Here is a 5,951-nt window from a genome sequence, read left to right as displayed (position 1 = left end):
AACAGTTTCACCAATCCAAATAATCAAATCAATTTCACTAATCCAAAGCCAATAACAGTTAATCTTTTGAAAAAACGCATTTATTAACAGTATTTTCGTAAAACCAAGGAGAAATAGATAAACGAAACCGATTTATAAACAGTTTCACCAATCCAAATAATCAAATCAATTTCACTAATCCAAAGCCAATAACAGTTAATCTTTTGAAAAAACGCATTTATTAACAGTATTTTCGTAAAACCAAGGAGAAATAGATAAACGAAACCGATTTATAAACAGTTTCACCAATCCAAATAATCAAATCAATTTCACTAATCCAAAGCCAATAACAGTTAATCTTTTGAAAAAACGCATTTATTAACAGTATTTTCGTAAAACCAAGGAGAAATAGATAAACGAAACCGATTTATAAACAGTTTCACCAATCCAAATAATCAAATCAATTTCAATAATCCAAAGCCAATAACAGTTAATCTTTTGAAAAAACGCATTTATTAACAGTATTTTCGTAAAACCAAGGAGAAATAGATAAAGGAAACCGATTTATAAACAGTTTCACCAATCCAAATAATCAAATCAATTTCACTAATCCAAAGCCAATAACAGTTAATCTTTTGAAAAAACGCATTTATTAACAGTATTTTCGTAAAACCATGGAGAAATAAATAAACGAAACCTATTTATAAAATGAACACATTTACGGCCAAAACTAATATTCAATCTCAATCCAATTTTAGCCTACTTAGATCGACAATTCAATCCATTTCTACAGAAAAGCATGCCAATATTCATATCATGGATCGAGTTACCAATCTATTTTTTCAACCAATCCTTCAGAGGACCGATCAGAGATTGAAGATTGCCCTCTGTATGAAAATTAGTGTTTACACATGCCAATAACCTGTATGTCCATTTTGACAGTTGCTCAGATTGGCCAAATCAATTCCGGATAGCTATCGGAGAAATTCGTAGGTTTATGGCTTATGGAACGGTATTGCGATCATCCAACTTTATATTCATTAGTAAAATGTGTTCATTTTCGTCGTCCTCCAGTTCTCGTGATAGTGATTTGGAAGTTTTAATGCAATTACCCGATTGGGATAGTGAAGTTGTTGTTGATATATCATCTGCAATTGATAAGCTAGCTTACGAGTATGTTTTTATACACCAACAGAGTACAGAAAAATAACATGAAATTGCTGGATTTCTTAGAATTGTTGCCATTGATTGCACTCATTTACGAATTCAATCATCATGTAAGTAATTTATATATTATTTAACATTGTACATTATAGTATGAAGTTGTAATAATAATAAGCAGCATTATTTTCTTTAGGTGACGTAATTGGTGAATACTATCGTAATTGAAAAGGATATTTCTCTTTAAATGTACAGGCTGTGTGTGATGCAGAAATAAAATTTATTAATGTTGTGCCCCATGGCCTGGTGCCGCTCATGATGCAACAACTTTTATAAACTCAGTTCTACAAGTTAATTCAAATTGATTGATAAGAAGGTAGAACTTGATAAATGTGCCAACTAAATTAACAGGTATATTTGTTTATAGCTTAATATCATACAGGTCTACTGAGAAATCACTGGATGGTTGGTAATAGTGCTTACTCAAATATACCATATTTATTAATACCATTTCTCTGGCTGACCAGAGATATGATGAAGTACACATTAAGAATAGGAATACTATAGACAGGTAAATATATAGTATAATTTAGAGTATTAATAACTATACTATGTCAAAAAGTTGCAAGATATGTGACCCAAACGAAACATGATGTAAGGTTAAAATATTTGTCTTTTTCAGAACATTTGGAGTATGGAAATGTCGCTTTAACATTGTATTTATCACTAGCTAAAGTTCAAGCTATTATTATTGCCACAGCTGTTATGCAAAATATTTGTAAGGATTATAATTTTTAGATATACCGGCAGAAGTTTTAGTTCCAACACTTGATACAATTTCAAGTCAAGAAGTTAATGAAGGAAATCAAGACATAACTGAAAGAACAAGCCTTATTCATTATTATTTTGGGAAAATTAATATAATTCTAGCAGAAACAAACATGTTGTATTTAAATGTCCTTTTGTGCATATAAAATACTAGTACTTATTTTTCTTAGAAGAAACTCAGTTAAAATTTGAATAATTTATGTAGTTAATCTACCTATAAAATTAAATTTTTATTTATTATAACCATGTAATGTGATGAAATATTAGGAAAAATAAATAAAAACATAACATAATATAAACTTTATTTCATTATATTCTTATATGTAAACCAAACCCTATAAAATAGTAAACTATACTATGCTAATTAATAATATTCTCTACAACCAATTACTTCCTTAACTTTTCTATTTTTAATTAAAACATTTCTAACTAAGACTAGTTTTTCATTAGTTCTAAGTTCTTTATTTCTTAATATTAAATGTTTGTTTTTAAAATTTACATTTATTAAATTAGTCTATTAATTTTTGTTTAGGCATATAATATTATTATATTTATTCTTTGCTAATTCTCTTACGAGCATTCTTCTTTAAATTCTTTCATTTTAGACGAAGTTGCTGCGGCAATATCCTGGGACAAGTGGTAGCCGTGGCGTTTAGTCGCTGCGCCAAGCAAATCCACTCATCGTTTTTTCATTTATAGCTAGTGGCGTTGGTGGCTTTCTTATTAATTGTTTTACTTTCTTGTATTAGGTTAAGTTAAAACGTGCATTGCTTCTTAGACAGAGGTCGACCTTTTACCTAATAAAACACATTTATATAACATTAATATGACAAAACACTCAAAGGCGGGAAATCAGCGTCATGCAAATAAAATAAACCAAATACTTACGGTTTCAACATCCATTACGACAGAGATTATAGTTGTATAATTTATAATATTATGTTAATTTGTACTTAAAAACAAACCGCACTTATATTTAGATTTTAGAAAATAGCGGGCACAAAAATTCATGAAGCCATGTGTTGACATTTGTCAGTTGTCACAAAAATGAAACGTTCCGTTCCTTACTAAAATCATATTACCACAAAAAACATAAATTATCATATTTAATAATATAAATAGAGACCTTAAACGTTTATATGAGTAGCTATAACCAAAAATATTTGTTACTATAGATACATAGTCCTACTTATTTTATTTTATTCCAATAACAGCAACCTTTTAGTATGCTTGAACAAACATATTGCGTTTAACGAAACGCGGTCGAGAGGGAAGGATCACGAAAAAGATGACGTGCAATCTATTGTCGAATAAACAGTCGGGTAGCAAATGTGTTATATTGGCATGCAGATTGGAGATCGATCTTTAGATATGAATTAATCCAAGATTAGATTTAGACTTAGATTGAGGATACATTATTAATTTTGGGCATTAGAGACATATAGATAAATAGATAGATAGATAGACATTCTCTCTGTATCTTGATCGTACATCCCATCACATCACATCACGTCACATCTCATCTCAATCAGTTCGTTGAACGCGCGCACTTCACACGAGAGATACAAAAAAATATGTGTGTATATACACTAGGTATGACAAATCTGTATAGCAGCAGATATAGCACCGCCGATCTTCGCCACAATCACCGTACCGTACGTACGACTCCGACACCACATAAAAATCGACAATAGGTTCATTAGAAGTTATCATCTATCTTCTACCCTAGTGTAGTAGTGTCTACTTCACTTTTTTTTTATTTATTTTTTATATATAAGTCGCGGAGGGACCGTTAAACGTAACAGTCGATTATGTATGTATGTATGTATGCATGTATAAGATTATATATGTTATTTTATTTGGAATTGATAATTTAAATAAACTAAAAATTGGTCGCTTCGCGTCTTCGGTGTTTGGACATCGGGTTGAAGGCTGCAATTTATGAACGCGGGTTTAGCTGCGGCCCTCAGATAGCCACCTAACGGTGCCAAACGGTTATCTGTTGGTTAACGCCTTGTGCGGGAGTGTTTTTGTCCGGGGTGCATACACCGTGCCTTTTTCAAGGCGCGTAACAGCCCCTCCGCTTCCTCCAAGTCCTGTGCACGGCCGGGCCTCCTAGTAGGCACGTATTGGGGAGTAGGTACTCCAACTACTTTCTAGCAACCGGCTAAACACAGGTCCACTGTTGGACGGGTCCTGTCACATCCGTAGGGGCTCTTATACCCAAACTCCTACGGGCTGGTTAGGTCGGTGACAAACTTCACCTCCGCTATCACCAGTGGAGACACACCACATAGAAGGGCAAACCATTAGCTTAGGTACTCACCACACTTAGGCAACTAGGTACACACCCACCGTCAAACTGTTGGCTTCCCGTCATCAGAATGGCGTCCGGGGATCCACCCCCTGACATGAGCAAAATGCTGCTCTTTTTTCAACAGCGTTATCCAGACACTCTACGGGCTTTCCAAGAGTCCGAAACCGCGGATTCGCCGCGTTCCCCATCGACGTCGCCACGTAAGTCGAAGAAAAATGCCTCCGCGAAGGCATCGCGACTCGTTACCCGCCCTCGCTCGCGCTCGCGCTCACCACTCCCTGAAGTGGGAAGCGCTAGCGATGAGGAGACGGGTTTAAATTCACGCCCGTCATCGGTCATGTCGACCAAATTCGCTCTGGCGGTAACGGCAGACGAAGACGAAGCTCGCAGCGCCGAGTCAAAGAGCGCATGCGGGAAATTAGAAACGAACGCTGGGACCGTCTTACCAGCGAACTGTCACCTTCGCACACGGCCTATTGGTCTCTCGCGCGTTCCCTAAAAACCGACACGGTGGCGTCCATGCCCCCTCTCAAGCGTCCAAATCTGCCTGACGCATTCGACGACGACGAAAAAGCCGAATGCTTAGCCGTCAACCTAGTGGAGCAGTGCACCCCGTATCTCGATCATAGCGACCCGGCGCACGTCGAACACGTGAACCGCGAGGTCGAACGCATCGTAGCACTGCCCCTCCCTCCCGAGCCGCTCCCTCCTACGTCGATCGCCGAGGTCAAAACCCTAATAAAGAGTTCACTGCCTCGTAAATTACCAGGTCTCGACGCCATCTCGAACAAGGTCCTCCGGTGCCTCCCGCCCCATCTGATATGCCTACTAGTGGCCATATTCAATTGCCTCGTTGAAAACTGCACCTTCCCGGCGCAGTGGAAAGAGGCCAATGTCATTGGTATTCACAAACCAGGCAAGCCCCGTAACAATCCCACCAGTTACCGTCCTATCAGCCTTCTCAATATGCTTAGCAAGCTTTACGAGAAGGTACTTAAAAAGCGCCTCCTAGACTTTGCCCTAGATAAGGGGCTCATTCCCGATGAGCAGTTTGGCTTCAGGCCGGCCCACTCGTGCGTTCATCAAGTCCATCGAATCACGGAGCACATCCCCTCCGGGATGAATAGCTCCCTGAAACCGAGAGCCACGGGTGCGCTCTTCTTCGACATAGCGAAAGGTTTCGACAAGGTCTGGCATAACGGCTTGGTTTACAAGCTGTACCACCTTAATGTGCCACTAAGACTCGTATCGTACACGACTTCTTGTCCGACCGCTCAATGCGCTATCGCGTAGAAGGAACTTTATCGTCTCCTCGCCCCATCATGGCCGGAGTCCCTCAGGGCTCGGTCCTCTCGCCCCTTCTGTTAACGCTGTATACTGGCGACATCCCTAGGGCTCCAAATGTGGAGCTAGCCCTCTATGCCGATGACGCCGCTCTCTATACCACTCACAAAGATAGAGGTGTCATCGTGGACAGACTCCAGACCGCTACCACGTCGTTAGGCGAATGGTTTCGGAAATGGGGCTTCCAAATAAATCCCGAGAAAAGCGTAGCAGTTCTCTTTGCCAGGGGCAACCCCGGTGCTAACGCTAGGGATAAATTTCACCTCAAGACAGAGGTAACCCTATACGGGCAAGCGATCCCATGGCAAAAGTCCGTTAAATA

The 5,951-nt window shown here is 38.7% G+C and overlaps 1 long non-coding RNA gene across 1 annotated transcript; it reads right to left on the bottom strand.

Annotated features, from left to right (window-relative positions):
* Positions 1-2,524: 2,524 nt before the first annotated feature.
* On the bottom strand, positions 2,525-2,948 carry LOC123715486. Its single transcript, XR_006754434.1, has 2 exons — positions 2,857-2,948; positions 2,525-2,765 (listed from the first exon to the last, which is right to left on the bottom strand). It is a non-coding gene; the product is annotated as an uncharacterized LOC123715486 (long non-coding RNA).
* Between the last annotated feature and the right edge of the window lie 3,003 nt (positions 2,949-5,951).

Source organism: Pieris brassicae, chromosome 10 (assembly GCF_905147105.1).
Source record: "Pieris brassicae chromosome 10, ilPieBrab1.1, whole genome shotgun sequence".
Classification (NCBI taxonomy): Eukaryota; Metazoa; Arthropoda; class Insecta; order Lepidoptera; family Pieridae; genus Pieris; species Pieris brassicae.
This window is presented reverse-complemented; position numbering and strand designations above follow the sequence as displayed.